This window comes from Dromaius novaehollandiae, chromosome W, assembly GCF_036370855.1.
Source record: "Dromaius novaehollandiae isolate bDroNov1 chromosome W, bDroNov1.hap1, whole genome shotgun sequence".
Lineage (NCBI taxonomy): Eukaryota > Metazoa > Chordata > Aves > Casuariiformes > Dromaiidae > Dromaius > Dromaius novaehollandiae.
The window spans coordinates 30,896,981-30,917,182 of NC_088130.1; the positions used below are offsets into that span (position 1 = coordinate 30,896,981).

General features: G+C 42.0%; 1 long non-coding RNA gene across 2 annotated transcripts; it reads left to right on the plus strand.

Annotated features, from left to right (window-relative positions):
* Positions 1–16: 16 nt before the first annotated feature.
* Positions 17–20,055, plus strand: LOC112995222 (uncharacterized). 2 transcript variants are annotated; one of them, XR_003262125.2, is made up of 6 exons: positions 17–298; positions 1,105–1,227; positions 8,351–8,436; positions 9,647–9,791; positions 10,622–10,739; positions 19,078–20,055. It is a non-coding gene; the product is annotated as an uncharacterized LOC112995222 (long non-coding RNA). The 2 variants fall into 2 exon arrangements; XR_010385589.1 differs by lacking the exons at positions 17–298; positions 1,105–1,227 and adding an exon at positions 3,609–3,666.
* Positions 20,056–20,202: the final 147 nt, after the last annotated feature.

Genomic DNA, 20,202 nt, shown 5'->3' on the forward strand with positions numbered 1-20,202 from the left:
AGGGGGTGCAGGGGTACTGCTTTCCGCGCACGGGAGGAGGACGCTTGGGCTATGCCGCGGCAGGGGAAGCCGTGAGACCACCAGGCTGAGCCCTTCTTCCCCCACGGCCTGGCTGGAGCTGGGGAAGGAGCTGGACAAGCCAGGGCTGAGGATCCCCCGCTCGCCGTGGTGCGCTCCGGTTGCTCAGTCTGGACGTACCCTCCACGTGGCAATTCTCCGAAGTGGAAAAAGCAGCACTCCAGGGTGAAACAGCCTCTCAGGATGCCGAATTGCTGGTGATTCAACAACGCCAGTTCAGGTAACAGCAGATTTTCCCCAGCCCTGTTTATCATTTGTTTTTATCAGCTCAATAACTTCCTAAATTCTTCAGTCACAATGTGTACAGGGGAGAAGCATGGATTTACTGATTTCTGTAGGAGCTGGATCAGGCCCTCTTTTAAGAAGAGTCTTTTCATAACTGACCATGGAGATGACTTGTATATCGAACCTAGCAATCTCGGATGCCATGGCCCCGAACGGGCAGAAAATAACAAGAGAATGATTAAGGTGGTTTTTGTTCCATGGAACTCCGCCATTTATAAACGGGCTGTAAAAAATTAATTAGTTAATGGTGGTAAAGTGTTTTAAAGCAAAAAAAATACAATTTAGATATGACGTATTGAGCAATGCATTTATCTAAAGATTCCTATTAATTATGAAATAAAATCACCTATTCTTTTAGTTAACATATATTCCAGAAAATAGAAAAATAATAAGGTTCAATTTGGCAGGTAATTTTTTAATAACAAATCACAAATATGGCTTATGTAATAAATTTATGAACCAGCTATCTCATCTCTTGAATAAATACATCTTACTTTAAAATAAGTTAAAAGAATATGGTGCAAAGACTTAAAAGCTAGGAATCTCAAAATGCAGCCTTTCTAATTCCCATGGCTCTGACCATATTTCATCAGGAAGCCTGGGCCATGCTAGAAGACTCTGGAAGAGACTTAAGGGTGAACCTTTAAAATGAATCCAGCTCCCTGTGTTCTTCCCCAGCATTTCCTGTTTAGCTGAAGCAGAGCTTCCTCACAGTTTTGACCTTTTCGATCCTATTCTCAGGTGCTTAATTCATGTCTGCAAGGCAGGATTTAAACGCAGGAAAATACCTGCGCTAGGAGCTGGAAAGTTAATTGTGGAGACGTTGCGCCTTAGTCCCTCCTGTGGATCTGTTGCCTGGATAAGGTACGTTATGAAAGTAACCTTAACCCGTGATTTCTGCTGAGAAGCCTTGAATTTGCAAGACATTATGCAGTCGTGGCTGATATGTCATTGCTAAGTCCATGGCAACAACTGGCAGTCAAGACAGTCGTGTCTGTTTGAAAGAGATAGAAACTAGTACTATAAATATGACTGTAACATTTAGAAAAGGTTACTTTTCACCTTTGCCTAGCTATGGAGATCATACCTCATTTCAGATATCCTCAGAGGGATTCGTCACTTTTCTGAGACCAGAGCTTGTGTAAGGACAGGTAGCTCGTACCAGGTCTGCTACAGGACCCCAAAGAGTCGCACTGGTTCTAGAGGCTTAAGCAACCCCATGTATTGCCCTAAATTGCTTTTCTAAATGCAAGTGTAGCTATTGAGAATTGCCATGGCTTAGAACTGCTCTTTGGTTAAACCTTTCCCTGCTTTAACTCCTGTTTATATGTTGGAAGTTGAGAGCTTTCAGAGGAGATCTGCAGAATGACTCCAGAGCTGACCTTAGTGCTTACTAAACTGGTTAGGTCTGTGTTGCATCTGGCCCACAGATGCTAGTAAAGACTCTTTTATCACAAAAGAGAGCAATAGCAGGAGTTGCATGAAACCGGAGAGAGACAACAAAGGAGGTACGGTGAGACGAGAGAGGAAATTGCATAGAGTAAGACTGCTTAACCAGGCATGAAGAAATGATAGTGAAAAAGTGAAGGAGCTTTTCAAATCATTGCCAAGCACTTATGCAAAGTATAGTTAAACTAGAGACTCTCTTCTTTACCTTTGTCCCACAGTGTAGTAGGTTACAAGGAAGTTTAGACCAGTGCATTCAGCACACAAACAAGAAACTCTTTCTTCTCTAGGTCAGCAGCCAATCTACAGAGTTCCCTGATATGGCAGGTCGCATACTTGAAAAATCTGGATGAACCTATGACAGCTCACAATATTTATAGTTGTGCAAATTAGGCCAGCAATAAGCATGGCACAGAAGCTGTGCAAGCCCGAATGGGCTCATATGTGTTCAGTGCGCTGCTCGTGATGCGTGGGCATGTGGAGACCTTCTCAAGCGTCTGAAGCGGGTTATCCAACGCGGAGGGAAACCACTCTCAGTGGAACGGGTGCCGTGATCCAGCATAGCAAATCCTGTGCTGTTAAACCAAGGCTTTAAAGTGGTTTCTTAGAATTCAGAGGGGCCTTTCCTTTTTAAGCAACAATGGAAAATAATCTGGATAGACCCTGACCCTTAACCTACAGCAGTGAATGTCTCAAGCATGGTACAACGGATCAGAGTTGTTCTTGGTGGCCTTTGCCCTTTAGCGTGTCTGAAAGGCAAACTTCTCACAGAATCAGAGATAATCACTGGTGAATGCTTAGCACCCCCAGGGTTTCTGCCTTAGGGCAGGGGGGTGGAAAAGTGACCTCTGGATGTCCCCTCCAGCCCTTTTCCTTATGATTCTATGATTCACACCGTTAACTAAAAATATTCCAGTGAGTTTTGAACCAGTCCCAGAATGAATGTGATACATATCAAATCCTGCTCAAATAGCCTTCATCTGAATGTAACTTCTCTTAGTAAGTGGAGTTTCTTTCATTGATTGGTGTTGCTAATCGATACGTTAGAAGCGCCTCACATTGTGCCGATGCTGATTTTGTGCTGCAGTAGAACCATATCAATAAATTAAAGCTGCCATAATTCTTAATAGTCTAAACAGAGTTTTTCATGGTAAGCAGATGAATAATGGTCCAAAAGTCACAGACCTGATGAGTCTGTTTTATACATATTACCTACGTGCAGTCACCCTGCCCAGGCCCCGCTGATGTTAGTGCTTAACATGCAATGGTGGTGCTCAGTGCATGTGCATTTGTCCAGGATTTCTGGAGTTGCTAAACATGGGGAGGGTAGTTCCCTGCCAAAAGCGGAAGGATTGGTACACCTGTGTTTTGCTTCTCTGCTGTAGTGGTTTTTGGTTTCACAGTACACTGAAGGTGCTCTGCCTCTGCCTGAGGAGGTGACTTTTCAGTCATTTCAGTCCCCAGTTTTGGACATATGAAGAATAGTATTTCTAACTGAGGTACCTTTTCGCCATAGAGAAAAGTTATACAAGGCCAGAATTGACAAACACATAGTTAGGGCCTGCAGAGGGCTGCTGGTCACTCTTGCTTCCTTGCCAGCTAGCAGTGTCCTGCAAGTGATCCTCTATAAACAAAAACCTAGTTAGGAAGGAGCAGTAGGAGTATACACATAACTTCTTCACTCTTAGGAAACTTAAACGGGCTGACTTTTACAACATTTAGTTGTGCAATTGGCATGACGTGGCTGTAGGAGGGAGGCTCCTCCCTTCCCCGCTGCACTGACCTGCCGGATGCGGCCACGATTGCTTGCTCAGAGTGAGTCACGGCAGCGTCTGGCAAGCCCTGGCTGTGCGCAAGGTAAACGCTCCAGGCTTTCTTTTCCACAAGCCCTTTCAGCGTGCACCATCACAAGTGAGAGGGTGGCTCATTTTCACAAGCAAGTTCCATGATCGTACGTTGCTGACTGTGAGACTGTCTTAAAGAGGAGAGCTCTAGGGAAGTTGGCCCCTTAAGAACTTAAAAGGCCTAAATTCCTCTTCATTCCTTATGAGATGCAGCAGGAAGCACCAAGCCCCTCTGAAGAGCAATTTCGGGGACCAGCATGAAGTGCTGCGGGGAGCTCCCCCAGGATCCTATAGGGAAACGGAGGATTTCAGCTGCCTCGACGGGTCCCTCAGGGTCGCTACCATGGTCTCTGTTGCTGTGAACTTTCACTTGTCAGGTTTTTTTACCAGAAAGAAAATCACTGTAGAACTAATATAATTTAATTAGAAAGTTGAATATCCCTCAGCTCTCTATAGATTAGATTTATGTGTTAAGTTACCTAAATGGACCTGTGTCCAGTCAGGACAGCATTTTCCGGACTCCTGACTCACTGGCAGTCTGGGGCTGAAGTGAGCTAAGTAATATTGTAATAATTCTTAAAAATTATTTAACAAATATTAAATTATTTTCTTGAAAGGCTTCTTCCGCCACTGCTGATTTGTATCACGGAGCCTGGAGTGCTCTGCTTCCATTTAATGCCTTTTGTCCCTAAGCCTTTGCCTTCTGCTGCACTACCTGTCTTGATCTTTTTTGCAGCTGCCACTTCAGAATTTGAAGATAAGGAACCATCTCATGTAGCAGCATTTTTTTTCTTTCCATGGCCATTAACGTTTTTTTTCCTTTTTTAGGTTTTTTTTTTTTTTTTTTAAATAGGTACTGCTGTCTATGGCTTCCTGCTACAGCTTCAAGGAAGAGGCATTTATCTGTTACCTTACTGCTGCACTGTGAAAGTCGTGAATTATGTTCTGCTACCCAGATAGATTTTCACCCTGCTTTCAGTAGGTCTCCATTAACCTGCATCTGCCAAATTAAACTGACAGGTTTAGAAAAACTTGACACAACAGATCTAAAATTAGGTCTGCTACAAAAATCAGAGGGATTGAGAATGTGGTTCCCTCCCTCTCTGCAGCTTTAGTTGAATCAGAGTGACATGATAATACAAAGTGGTAAAAAGGAGAAACAATGTTTCAGTCTTCCTTTATAGTAGGGTTTTGTTATTCTTGCTTTAAATTTCAGTGACAGAAGTGGTTCAGAAATCACTAACAAGAGTTTTCTGACATAGATGTGCCTTGTGTTCCTTTATTGGGTGGCTTTATTCCCTTTTTTTTTCTTTTTTTTTTCTTTTTCTTTCAAACTGTTCTGAGGAATTGCCTCCAACGACCGTATATAGAGAAATAGTTGGCAAAGAAGGGAACATTATTCTAAAGAGATATTGCCAAGCACAGCTGGCCAAAAATTGACGTGAACTAAAATTCCAAAAAATGAAATCCCCGCAGCCAACGTGTGTCCACCGTGAAGTGCAGTCAGGGAGAATGGAAATAATACTTTAAAAAGACTTTGGCCACCGTTCCCAACTAATCAGCTGTTTTAGCTGCAGAGTTGGGCAGTGCATCCGCAGTTGGCTGGAGCGCCTTCTCCGTGCCGCGGGGACTGGGGCAGCCCCTTGGCCCGCAGCCTGGTGTCTGGGGACGGGGACAGGCACTTCCCGGCCTCAAACGTGTCTCTGCCAGAGTCTCCTGCTGCCAACCCCTCCGAAGGGCTGGTGCGGCACCTAGACGCTTCAGGGAAGTCCTAAAGGGCTTGGCTGTTCCTCCCCCCCAGCTCCCTTTTGTGGGATTTTTTTGATTTGTTGAAAAAAATGTGATTTTGTTGGAGTAAGTATTTGAACGCCAGCGTAGCGCTGAGCATTGAATGGGAACGGACACTGCGCTGCTGTGACTGCAGCACTTGGGAAAGGTCCGGTTGTGTCACTGTAACCATGCAAAAGAGCAACTTAATAAATCAGATTTACTGTCCAGGAACTAAAGGAAACAGAAAAGCTGGCATAGTCAATTCAGGTTACCCCAAGATTACTGACATCATTTTCTCTGTACTGAACTTCCGCTCATAAAAAAACTCCAAAAGGACCTGCTTCACAGGAATACTTGATTAACAGCCATATAAGGCCAAACTTTGCCCTTATCCAACATCTCCTAATTTTTACAGCCGAGTTTTTTATGGAGCTCCGCTTGCTGAGGAAGCCTCAAAAACCCACACGGAAATACAAAAGAATATATTTTTTTCCCCCTTAAAACTGGACAAAATGTGAAGCAGACAATACTGACTACCCAGAAATGAGTATTTAATACATAACAGATGCCTCTCTTTCCTTGCTAAAAGTGAAAATCAACCAGCATAGGAGAAAAACAGAAAAGTTGCTGTGTCATGAGCCACAAGTTTAAATTTCTAAGTAGACTGGTTTTTTTCATCAGCTCTCTAAGGAAGCCTCCCCGGGCACAGCACCTGCCCTAGCGTGCGGAAAGCTGGGCCCGCGTACTGTTTTCTTGCTCCAGAGGAGCCCTGAGACTACAAAATCCCGGGGGCCCAATTAAGCCTCCCCCTTCTGATTGCTTACCAGGGTTGCTGTTTTACAGTCAGCAAGGAGGCTGGGACGGGGGAGTCTCGGGACACCTCCCGAGCAAATTGTTTGGCATGCTGTAATTCTGCGAAGGTGAAATCTGTTGCTTCGTACAGGGCTGCACTGAGCTGCTCTTCGGAATAGGGAGAATATCTCTTTATTCTGTAACACTACTGCTTTCACTGAAGGGCAGTCTGGCACTGTTCTTCACTTGGGGTGAGCTTTGAGCTCAGTGAAAGTCATTTTAGCATGTTTATATTTTCTGTTAACTCATTATGAACATTGCATTAATTTTACAAGATTTGAGGTTTTCTAGCAAGGACGAGTCCTCACGTTCTGGTGTGGTTTCCCTGCAGTTGGCTACGTTGATACAAGTCAGCTGCAGTCCAGAGATTTTGATATTTTAAAATGAATATAGCACATGTGATTACAACGAGCCATTGGAATGATTTTAGGTTACTTTTATCCTAAACAAAGTATAAAGCTGAACTCTCTGGTGGTTTCTTCATCAGACTCGAAATGAATAACAGCAGCATTGAGCTAATGAGCTTTATGTTGGTGCATGCTGCAATGCTGTCTCACTGGGCTTGTTTCTCTGGGATCACCTGTAAGACTAACATTTTCCCCTGGGCATTTCTAAATACTAAGAAAATCATCCACAATTCTGCCTCCTCTTGAAGAACTATAAAAATTTTGATTCTAAAACAATAAATCCTCACTCAGCAGACTGATTTTTTTTCAAAATGTGTAAGGACTGTGTTGGAGATTATATTTTGGTCAGAGAACAGTGCCAAAACCCTTGCAACTCATTATAATGATTTCATCAAGCATCTTTAAGAGCAGATTGTTTCGTGTTTTCTTTTTGAGTGTCCTGTCAGGCACAATACCACATTAAAATACACACAGATCTCAGTATGGGTGTGGATGTTCATGTGCACATACGTGCATGCGCATAGCCTGGGCTGCATAGATGTACATAATTTATCTATATCTCATGTAGAGTTGCACAGGAGCAAAAGCAGATCTTTCACCAAGAATATGTTAATAACCTCTAAAATGGTTGAGATTCAGACCTGTTGAAGCCAGAATTTACAGTGAGAACATTTTTTGTTGTATAATGTGTATCTCTGTATTTTTGTGTGTTAAGGAAACCCTCTTGTAGCCCCTTGCACTTAATTTTTTTTTTTACACAATCACATTTCCAGTGCAAATCATGTAAAACATATACAATAGTTTCATTTTGCTATTCAGTTAATTTAAAACTCTCATCTGTTGGTGCAATTTAAACAACAGTAGGAGATCAGACTGCAACAAACAGCAAAAAATTACCTCTTCCAATGTTGACTTTCAAATTGGCTGAAGGGACCCCAGAGATTATGTGATGGATGTTTGGTATCTCCCTGTTAGGATCATTTTTTATTTTTAATAGAAAATTTCTGACTGAGACAAAAAGGCCATCTGAGTTAGTGTCTAGCAAAGTATATCTCCTGTGGATAAGCCAATAAAAAAAAAAATCCCAAACATCACACAACACCTCAATCCCTTTACATGAATCAGGCATCTTCGAAGCTAGTAGTAATTCATCCATCTGTAAATCTACAGCTGTTAGTTTAATAGGTGACACAAGGCTGGATTTTAAATGAGTCTAACCCAATAACTAGACTTATGTAATAGGCTTTTCAGGAAGAAGGAGAAGGAAGCCTTAATGTTAAGAAACCCTAGCTCAAAGTATCAGTTCCAGCAGCTCCAATGGCTAACATTAAACCCTTCGGTCTGTCTGTCAGTATAGCTTTCCTTTGTATTTGCTTTGCTCCGGCTATCACGTTTGCACTAAGACTCCTTTTGCCCTGCCATTAACCTACGTGCATACCCAGGTGTGTGCATAATACATGAACAAAGAGATCCTACTGTTTGAAAGAACTTCTTTCTCATGCTTGTTGCTGGCAAAAGATGCATGTCACACACAACTGTTTTTCTTAATTACTCCTGAAACATTACGGATATTGTGTGTCCCAGCCTCTGTCACTCAAAGTACATTAAAAAATAGCTTTCTGTAACTCAGCTGTTCATAATAAAAGTTTGCCATTTGTTTTTTTACAGGGCGGATCAGACAGAACATGATTTTCTCTTCCCTTATGCTGCTCTGACTCTACTGAGTTCAGAAGGATGACTCTTGATTTATGCTGGTAAGAGACGAAGAAGCCACCAATTTTCTACCTTAGATAAGTTGCTGGCACAATAGAAGAAACATTATATGTGTTAGAGAAAAAAAATACAGTGTGCACAAGCAGAATGTCCCACACAGCTCCGTTAGTTTAACTTAAGAAACATTTTCTCTCTGAAAATGCTGATAAACTAGAGCAACATTTTATTTAATGGTGTGGAAAAATTCCACAATCCAGCCATATGAGAAATGTATTTAATTTTCTTTTTTTAAGCAAGTCAGCAAGTAAGGCAGGCTGCATATTACCAACTTTGCTAGCGCAGCCTCGGAGAGCGTCCTGAAGGATCCCCTGCACGGCACAGTCGGCTGCAGCGCTGAGACGGAGCACTTTGTGCAGCTGCGTAGCCTTGGCTGAACGGATTGGTTTCAATGCTGTGAATCTCCAGCCTTGTTATTGGCAGACATTAAAACAGCAGTGTAAACTTTTTGCGTCTTACTCTCTCCTGATAATACAAGATGTGGCGGGACAGAATAAACAGAGCAGGCATCTCTGGGCTGGAGACAGTTTCAGCGATAAATACAGCTCTGGCATAGGCAGGCACAACTCTTATTGACTTCAGTCAGTGCTACGCTGGATTACTCTAGGGATGAGTTTGATCCTCGGTCTCTTTCTAGTAATGAGTGTGCTGGCAAGAGCATTAAGCACTACAAGCAGAGAATTAGCAGCTCCAGTATTATCCATGTGTTGTTGTCAACAGACACAGAGAGCAGGCAGGAGACAGAAGGAAGATATCGTGTGTGCTTTACTGGTTTGCAAATATACACTAATTAAATCAGCAGCAACACAGCAACACACTGACAAAGTTAGGACATTTTTCTGCCCCATTAAAACTGTACACAAATAATACTTAATGCAGTTTAAGGCAGTTGTTTATATGCATTAACTGCAAGGAAAAGGAGGCAGTTAGGATGATAAGAGGAATAGATGCAGTGCTGGCTTTGAGAGATGCTTAGAGTTCTGAGAAACGTTTCGTATATGAAAGCTGCAAAGTGGTATGTATCCTACCTTTAAAATAGATTGTCAATATCTTAACATGAATAAGCATTCTCACTTTTGCAGTACACAAAATCTGGGGATGTTTATGCATGTTCTTGTTAAAACTGGTGTGTTTAATTCCTCTCCGAACTCCAAGTAAAGCCTTTTGGTTCAGTATGATTTTATTTCACTACAGGACAAGAAAGGCAATGCTCTGAAAGAAATGACTGCATTTTCCTAACCTCCAAAGGAGGAAAAAAAAGAGATACAGAAAGAAAAGCCAGCAGCAGGCATCAGAAGAGACAGAAAGAAGTAAGAAAGCAGTCGGCAGCCGGAGACAGGTGAGGCACAGGATCTGGGCAGCGATAGCGGGTTTGTCAGTGACACCGTCCCGCTCTCACCCCTCTCCATGTTTTGCAAGAAGCGCGCTCGCATTCAGCGCACCCCAGCCCCTGCGAACGGCACAGCTGCTCCCTGGGCATCCCCACGGCCTGGGTCCAGCGGGACCCGGGGGCCGGAGCAGGGGCTGGGGGAGGCGGCGGAAAGGGTGCTGGTGGCTTCCCTGCCTCCCCCTAACGCTCCTTCCCCGTGCCCCACAGCCAGGGAGGGGGTCGCACCTTGCCGATTTTCTCTGTGCACGTGGGTCCCCCAGAGCCCTCGCCCAGCTGGGGAAATCTGAGCCTCCCGCTCCTCAGGGCTGGGATGCAGCTTCCCGCGGCACCCCGACCTCCAGGCTTTCCTGCCCTGCCACCGTGCAAGCAAAGCCTAGTCTTTGAGGTTTTCTGCCTTTCTCTGTCCCCCTTCCCTCTGTTCTGTTTGCTCTTTCTTCTGCTCTTTTCTTATGTGCTTCTTAGAGCATGGACCTGCTTCCCCCTCTCCACATTTCTGGAGCACCAGACATTTCCTATGATGCTGGGTAAATAACAGTCTTCTGACTGTTCCTTGTGTGAAGTGTGGAGGATGGCCTGAATCTTCTTGTTGCTGTTAATCATGTTTCCCCTGAGTTTTGAGCTTAGATGACTATGAAAGAAAACCAAAGGTTGTTGTTTAAAGGCTGTGTTCTAGCTACGTGTGGGTTTCTGACCGAAGCTGGAGGAAACTGTGTACTGAAGACAAAGGCCATTAACGGATTCAGAGAGCAAATACAGCCATAATGTTTGCTACTTTATAGGACCCAAAAAGGAGACGACTTCTGGCTATTTTAAGGTTTATTTCTTAGTTAGATGAAGCTATGGAAGCTCTAACGGACCAGGTCTTTTCAGTACAACTGCACTGGGAAGTCATTCAAGGTATGTCTGCAGACTCAGCTTTGTGAGTACCTTTATCTGTATAAATGGTTTATAGAAATAAATGTCACATTCTCTGGTAAAATGAGAGATACATGGAGCTTCTATGGTGAATAATGCAAGCTTATCAGAGATAAAAGGACTGATGAATTATAGCTATAGTTTCCATATTTACTACTGCAAACTCTAATTTTTTATCCCATGAACAAGTAAACTGTGAAGGGATGGATTGATTTCTGATAAAACAAGAGCTGATAAAAGCCCTCGTGCAGAATGAAGTATATGTGGTGTGTTTATAGCATGCAATTAGTTTTCCTCTCTAATCTCCTGACCTTCACTGCTGCTACTAACTCAAGGCTATCCTCTCAAATGAAGTGACATTGCAAAGCAAAACATGCACTTTTTCTTGGCAAAGGTGATACAGGACAAACTAGCATGAAAATAGGGCTTATCCTAAACTATAGGTCTCCTGCCAAGTTACGGAAGCATAACTCCCCTGCCGGTCTTTCCTTTAAGGCAAAGGATATGTGAAAAATCGGTCTGAAGTGTAGCTTCTGGACTAAATCTAAACTAGCCCTTTCTGATGCAGTGGAAATCAGATACATATAGCATATGAAAAATACAATGTGCTTAAGCTTAAGGTAGTCATCGATTCATACAGTGCTTGGTGGAAGGGCCCTCTGAAAGTCACTTAGTTCAACTTCTCTCCCAAAGCAAAAATATCGCCAAGAGGAGATCAGGTCAGGCATGACTTTGCCTAGTAAAGTCTTGAACACCCTTCAAGGGCTGAGAATCTGCGGCCTTTCTGGATGCCCCCTCCAGTGCTGCGCTTTTACTCTTTGTGAAAAAGTTTTTCCAAATGTTCAATCCTCACTAGGATGTCTTCCCCATTCAACAACAGGTCCCTGCTTTCTTCGAATTTTCTTTTGCTACTAGCATACTTACAGAATTTAAGTCCAGACCTGGTTTTATCTCCACCTGAGCTTTGGCCTTCTTGATTTTCTTCCTAAGTACTTGAACAGACAAACTTCATAATGTATCCAGTCACTACAGGTGGCTGAGACATGTGATACAGTTTTTCTAAACTCTTTCTGTCTTTATACTTCTCCTTTGTTGCCTTGCCCTTGTTTCCACCTCTTGCACACTTCCTTTTGCATCTTAGTTCACAAAGAAGCTCCTTACTTACTCAAGCAGGCCTTCAGCTGAAATCCGGAGTCTCTCTTCACAGTGGGATGGTTCCTGAACTCTCTATAAAATTCTCTTTAAAAATCAATCATTCTCCTAGTAATTCCCTAAATAAGCCAAAGTCTGCTCTTCTGAAATCCAGAGACCTAGCTCTGCCACTCACGACCCCCCACTCTCCCTCCGGATCCTGAGCTCAGTCGTCTCCTGGTCACTGTAGCCCAGGCTGCCAGCTATGGCCACATTCATCAGTTCTTCCCTGCTTGTGAGCAGGAGGCCAAGCAGGATGCAGTTGAAATTCTCCTTGAAGATGATGGCCCACAGTCAAGAGACTTCTTCCTGTTGCTTGTAGGAAGTCTCATCCACTTCATCCTTTTGGTGAAGTGGTCTGCACACACCTTCTACACAATATCCCCAGGGTTAATTGGTCTCCATTCAAAGACCACATACAGACAAGTGCCCGATTTTATACTAGAGCTCTGTGCAGTCAAGAAGCTCCTTTACACAGGGTGCAAGTCTCCTTCCTCTTCTTTCCTCTCTAGACATCCTGTGTCCATCTACGACAGCCCTTACCACACAAGCTGTCCCATCAAATCTCTGTGACAGTGTTCACATTGTAGCCCGTGACCAGTCATGACCTTGCAATTCTTCTTGACTGCTGCTCAAGCTCCATGCGTTAATGCAGAGACACTAGAGGTAAGCCTCTGAATGCTTTCCCCTCTGAGCAGAGTCAGTTCACTGGTCAGCAGCCTCTGTCACAGAAATACATTAGTTGTAGTAAAGCTGAACAAGAAGCTGATCAAGGATCAGAGCCTTCACAGAGAAAGATACTAAAGGAGAACAAATAATCTGTTATAGCAGACCAGTCTGACCGATCAAAAATAGCCATTGGTCATTGGGAATGGCCAGTTTTGATTCTACAGAGGATGGCAAATCTTACAATGTACCAGCCATCCATACTATGAGTGGCATGTCACTTGTTTTTTTCTAACCTCCTTTCCTTTCCACCTTAAATCTTTATGTGCTAAAACCCGCGAGCAGATTACCTGCCGCTTGAATAACCACAGAGTTATCACTAAGCCACAGCATGAACCAACCCTTTTTACCTTGTAGTCTGAGTTTGATTCAGTGACCCCACTCTGACGATGAATTTTACAGTTTGACTACAAACCAGGCAAAATAGCTTTTTCTTCCTATGCTCTAAGTTTACTGGCCATTATATTCAGCTTCCTTATTGGTGTCTCTGCTATTTCACACTTTAATTCCTTTGGTACTCTTGGATGAGCCTTGTTTGAGCCGTGTGATTTGCTGTACTTGAATTACAGGAGTAGCAACTCCTAGCATTCTCCTTAGTGAGATGTCCATCACACTGGTATTTGCATACCTCTCTGCCAAAGCCATTACTCCCCAAATTCTATCTCAGTCCCTCTTTTTTCCGCATAACATTTTTTGGCATCTGTCTCAATGACAACTGCTCCATTCTAGTATTTAGTTATAGCCACGCTATTCTCTCTGGTGGCTTAGTCTGTGTTGCCCATCACAAGAGCTGTCAGGATGGGTGAGTTTTGCTCCAGTCCATGTTGTCTCAGGTGGACTTTCTAACAAGTCTTTCATAATTATTACCCTCTTCACTTCAGCCCAATGCATCAAGCACCTGTTAAAGAACAACAACCTCTTCAAACATTTCTCCCTCTTCTCAGTCAAACTGTTCAAAATAGCCACTTTTTAGCTATATACTCTGTAAGTGTAATTGTACCCAGGATCTGATGGTTTGTATTTTTCATCCCACCAAATAAATAAAGGAAAGCTTCCTCTCGCTAAACGGTTGCTGGTGCCCATTCAAAGCTGATTGCTTCTCCCAACTTAATTAAGGAGTTGCGAAGACTTACTAGAAACTTGACCTTTTATCCAGGCAAACCTATCCTTGAAGTAGTTTCTTCAAGGGCTGTTGTCATCGTTGCTGTGGTTTGCAGACTGATTTGGCTGCCATTCCTGGCCTATTGATGTTCCTTTCTAAATTGCATGAAGTCACACACAGGGGAGCATTATCACCTTATTTTCATCAGGCAATCTTCAGTCTTACTTTGATGAATTAAGTCTTTTTAATAGGAACTTTGATAAAAGTAAACAAGTCTCATTTTTGTCTGGCATCTGTTCCTCATACATTAGGTGCAGGAGGAAGCTTCAGCCTTTCTCATATCCTGATCTGAGCAATGTATCAACACGGAGGAAGCATCCTACAGGCTTACACTGTCCTTTTAAGTAACTTCCCTTAGCATCTGCTTTTGGTTACTGGCAGAGACACGACTCTGTGCTAGGTGGCTTGATCTGATCTAGCAGGACTAATTTCATGTTCTTACATTCGTGTCTTTGTGACTCAAAGCAGGACCTATAGGGCATTACCAAAGGGTAAGGCTAGGACCCTGCCTGTTGCATATACTGTCTTGATGCAGGCAGCTGTTTGCAGCCTCCTCTGTTGTGCTCTGGTTCTTAGGTAATTAGGTTACTCTCTATACAATTATGGTTTTTATGAAGCAGTATAGGCAAAAAAAAAAAAAAAAAAAAAAAAGCCAAATTTACCCCTTTCTCTGTTAAAGTTGACTAAGGCCTCAGTAAGACAAAAGCTTTGCAGAAGAGGGGAGAGTGGCTGCACTGATGGAAAATGGCATACATTGTTCTTCTATTCGTAGATCAGGGGGAAGCTGAGGAGCAGGCTGAAAAGCAGTGCCTTTTGGTAAAAGGGTGCTGTCAGCATGATCAATAGCTGTAGTGACAACCCAAACTCCTATGGACTGTTAGTGACAAACACAAGCTTCTTTCCATTCAGATAAATTCCCTTGGGGACAGAGGGCCTTTTGGACGTAAAATACACATTTTATATTTCTCTGTGCCTGTTTTGGTGAAATAGTCAGTATCCCATTTTCTTTTGTGATAGGTTTTTGTGCCTAAATGACTAGAAGACTATATTTCCACTATATTCAGAGAAGTTCTTCTTCTTAATACTCAAATATATTTTCTTGGGAAAATAGGTTTATTTGTAGAACATAAAAACATAAGCCAGACAATTTTTTCCCCTATTAACTTGAGAAGTGGCTGTCCATCTTCAGGTTTACTTATTTAATATAATATTGATTTATTATTTTATGAAATGTTTATGTTCCAACAGTCCTCAGCTATGGATCTCGCTAATGTACATTGCAAAGTCTGTTTGGGTTTTGCATTATATTCAGGATTGTCCTTTTATAGCAGAATTAGCAAGTGTTATTTGTGCATTGGAGTAGATCATGCTTTATGATGGTTTAGGGTAATGTGGAGTAAAGGTGGCCTAGCTATAAGAAAAAGAAGAAAAAGAATTTAGCTTCTACGAGGCAGTCTTTTATTTGGTACACTGCATTGTCAGCAATATTGTTGTTTGGTGCACTGAGCTGGCTTTGTCTATCTATTCTAGCAAAATTTTAAAATACCTACATAAAAATTAATTGGTATATATTATATCTTAACCTCCCCCCCAAACCTTAGACCAAAAAACCTTGACATTCTTTGATATAATTTCTCTTAAAATACCTGTGAAATGTTAATTTGATTTTAGAAATGTTAGAGCAACGACCTGATGATCTTATTTCTGTCTCCAGAACAGATATTTACAGGCACTTTGAAAAGTTGGACCCACTCATAACAGGTGACCCAGAAAGCCAGAACAAGTTTTGAGCAGTCTCTACACGCTTTCTTTTGCCTGGTCTACCTGGAGCTAGGCCTCTGCTTGTGCTACTGAGCTGCTATAACAGGCAAAGGCTTACTTGGATTAGATTTGAGCACCAGCTCAAAGCAGCACCAGACCGTTATTTGTGAGCATTCACCTTCCCTATCCTAATGCAAGTCACAAGTCAAAACTCACTAGGGGTCAGATTCGGAAGAGAAACAACATGCACAGCACATGCTTTTCCCAGATTTGGATGTTCCCGAGGATTCGCAGTGCTGCTTTCCCCTTTCACTGCCTGACTGAGGCACATTAGTAGTGTGCTCTAGAGGAAGTGTTGCCTGCCTCGCTTTTTCTCTGTAGATAGATAGAAGGCTTCTAGCTCCTGCTGGCACCTTCTTTAAGCACAAAAGAAAGTATTTTTTCTCTTTTTTTAACAAAGAAGCAGACTTCTTGACCAAGTGACAGCCAATAAATACACAGTGGGCAAACAGCTGGCTTTTGCCATGGTAGTAGCATCAGTTCAGAATGTTTTAGGGTATATTTATTCACCGTGGCTAGGAGGAAGAAATGAGTAAAAGTTAGAGAGACTCATTTTGTGCCTGATAGGCTGGTATCTTTTTTGCTTCTGTTATTGACTAGACGACATTGACTGTGATGCTTCAAACACTGTAATTCATCAGACAGATGCTGACTAGCTACTTGTTCATTGTTTATTTATGAGCAGGGAAAGATTTCCAAAGGTGTTCAGATAATTCAGAAGCCAGCAATCAATACATATATATATATTTAGGTTACAAAACAATAACCCTGAGTTTATTATATTACAATTATAATATATAACAAAATTATATTTTCCTGTACAAGGGGGAAAAATGAACCCTCAAGGGACAAACTGTTGTTACTGAAGGAATTACCCATTCAGGATGGACTCAGCTGCCTAACTCCTCATTAACTATTTATCAGTTCCTTGGAAGGAAAAATCTACTATACAGTGAATTCCCATCAATATTTAATATAGCAGTGCCTGGAGCGCTGGACTGAGTTTCTCACTTACGCAGATGGCATAAGCAAAGTGTATACTGCCACATCCCAGTGTGGGGATAATGGGAGAAAACTCAGATAAATCCGAAGGTTTCTTTCTTTTGTTAAGGTTTACTCTATATACTTAGATTCATTAATGACCTGTTGCTGACCATTTCTGCAGGGTTCATGTCAATTCTTTTATACACAGAGCAAGTGCACTTAATGCTCATCAAGCAGTTTCATCTGAAAGCCAAAAATGCACCATATTGACTTAATGCTACCATCTTCTGGTTTGGACAGTACCTTTGCCAGCCTCATTAGTTGTCCATTTGTTTGGATTTTGTTATGTGGTAAAACTGTCACATCTGAGGTTTTTGGTCTTACTGCCCTGGTTTTGGTCCCCAATATATGAAACAGACATTAGAAAAGTAATTGAGCCATCTTCATTAATATCATTTCCTTTCAGTTTTATAATCATCCATCACAGTCAGAGAACTTCAGCAGAAGCTTGCTAGCTCTTTTTCTATTTCTAAACTGTCTGCCTGCCTGTCCAGTTCCTAATTTTAGATATTCTGCCATCACTGTTAAATTTACAGCTGCCAGATTAGAGCCAAATTGGTTTTCATCACACTGTTAGCCAAGCCTCACTTCTCAAACTCTTCCATTTTTCAGTGTCCAGGACCAATTCCTGACCTAGTGTGACACAGCAGCAGGGACAAAGGAACATATTAATGCTTTACTCTGACAGTGTCCTATCTGTCTAACCAGTCCTGATATAGAAGTGTAGGAATGTGTTTTGCACAGCTCTGTGGCAGAAGGTTGTCATGGTATTTGTGAAGTACGGACTTCAGGAAGTAAGTCACTGCCATGAACACATGATCTTGGTCTCAGTGCTAACAGTTATCCCCAAGAAAGGAGGTTTGTTTTATTTAGCCTCAAGACAGCAGAGACTTCCACAGATCTACCATATGTGGGAGAGAAAAAGTCAAATTTGAATTTCTAGACAAGACTAATAAAACAAATCAAATTAATACAATTTTAAAGGCTACCCAAACTACGTATTATTTTCTTAGTTACTACATCACCCTGTTCACTACAAGCTAATGATTCTGCTTTGGACTGTTTGCAAAGACATCCTGCTCTGAGCTGAAGATAATCAAAATACTCTTCCCAACATTATCAATGAGTGGTAGCCCATTAATTCCCATTTAGAGTTGAGGTAATCTCCATTACCTAGCTGCCACGGTAGGCAAACAGGGAACAGACCTGAAGAACTGCACAGAAGTGATTTGCCTGTTCTCAAAGCTATCTGTCATACCCAATAACCTGCTAAAGCCTTTGCAGCCAGTGGTGATGTGATACGAATTTGGTCTTTCATTAATAGTAAGTTAATTTGATTTCCTTACAACCTCAAAATATTTTGCCTTTAATTCCTTTCCTCTGGCTGCTCATATTGCTCCATGAGGATCACTCATTCTCTTCTTGTTTCATTTTGAAACCATTTGGGAGCGCAGTGGCAACCTGCCATGAAGATTGGGCTTATTCTCAAATTCCACTTCATTCTTTAGTCTCCTCAAGATTTATTAGAAAATTTTGTCTTATGTAGTGCCCAGTCCTTCTGCCAGATGTACACGGAAGCTTTTAAAACTCAGAGCAGTCTATCTGTCAGAGGCGTTGCCAGTGAACTCTTCACGACGTTGTTGACCTGTTAATCTAGAGTTGTCATTCAGAAAAGAGAACTCTTTGCGTTTCTGGTAGGAGATTCTCAGAAAGCTTATGGTTTGACAAAAAATGGCTAGAATTAGAAAAATGCATAGACAACATACAGAAAAATAAATATAGAAATAAGAGTACCTGATAAAAATCCAAAAATAAATTATGACATTTGCCAATTGACATTATCTCTCTCAGATCACGGGCCTTGACTCAGAAAGCGACCAGGTAATGCCTACATTGCTCTTTGCATAGGTAAAAGAGGGAGAAGGAGTTGGATATCTAGCAGAAAAATCAAACCCCCAAATGATTGTGCTTTATTTTAGACATTTGTTTTGCTGGCTGAAGAATTCTGGATCCATAAAGTAGTAAAAAGATTTACAGTCAACTATAGACAGCATGAAATCATTTGAGGATGTTATCAGCAATGGCCATTCCTAATATAAGTCTCCTGCTTGCTTGCATCTTTTTCTCCTACCTATGGTTTGTAAACCATACCTTATGTGTATGTGTACCAGTCTGCCTATTCTGGATATGCGCTTTGTTAATGAAATGTATGTAATTGTATGTGAAATGTTAGTTATGATGCAGATTGAACATTTGCTCATTTTCTATTTTTCCCTCAGACAGTGGATTACAATGTGCTGAACAATTAGTGTTTGTGCACAGCTCCTATTAATTTGGAAGCAACTTGAAATTATTGGCCTGGTTTTATCTTTTCAGATAAACCAGTTTTCACTGCGTTTTGGGCTTGATTAAGACCATGAGCTTCTAGTGAGGACTCCACCTCTCCACAAACTAGCAGTGCATTTCGGAATGAAAGTTTCATTTTAGAACGACTCCTCAGAAAAGGGCAGCCTGTGGGCAGAGCGGTGAGAAAGAGGGATGGGACACCCTGCTCCTCTCTCTGGAACTGCACCACATCTGCGGGAAGGTGGAAGAAGGAAAGGCTTGTAAGGTGGTTTACATCATGAAGAGTGGCTGCCCTTTTCACCCATCATATACCACCTGGCTCCCCACATCTGGTGTGTGCATTTGGGATCTAGAAGCTACACACTTCTGGAGGAGGTTGGTAAGAAGTGAAAAGGGGCAGTCTGACCCTTTGATAAATCCATGCCTTTCTGTGAAGGTCCTTTTTTATTTGTGAGGATTCTTGCTTTTGTGAGTTCAGTTGTGACTTCCTCTGTGTCCAAGAACACATCTTTTTAGCACATACACACTTAGGTATAGATACATAAATATATGTACATAGATAGACACGCACATGCTTAGAGGTTCATTTTATAGTAACAAGGTTATAACCTCCCTGTGGCAGCAACTCTGCCTAGCTCTGTTTGTGTAACATTAATTCTCTGGGGCATTACATGTACGCAGTCTGCTCAAGCCTTCGAGTCAAATGCAGTAACAGTATTATGTCAGAGTTGTGTGGAATCATTCATTTAGCCTACATGCATTTGTAAAACTATTAGAATAATCCAGAATCAGGAGTATTTCCCAGAGGAATTCTGCAGTCTTAGATTGGTATTTACTTTGAGATCTTTGCCTGCAAGGAGTTAAAATAAACCTTAGCCTGGTCTTAAGCATATCAGTCTTGGTTTGCTCATCTCTGCTATTTACAGAAGTTCAAGAAAAGGAGCCATAATCCATCTAAAGAATGTAGGATTTTTTTTTCCAAAAATTTTTGGACTAAAACATTTCACATGTTGCACAGACACTACAGTCAGTAGCCCCGAGGATGTTCCTACTGCATTAAGAACATGAGACCAGCTGCACTGGGTCAGACCAAAAGTTTGTCTTGTCCACTAGCCTGTCATGAGTGTCAGCAGGGTCACTTAGAAAAAAAGGTGT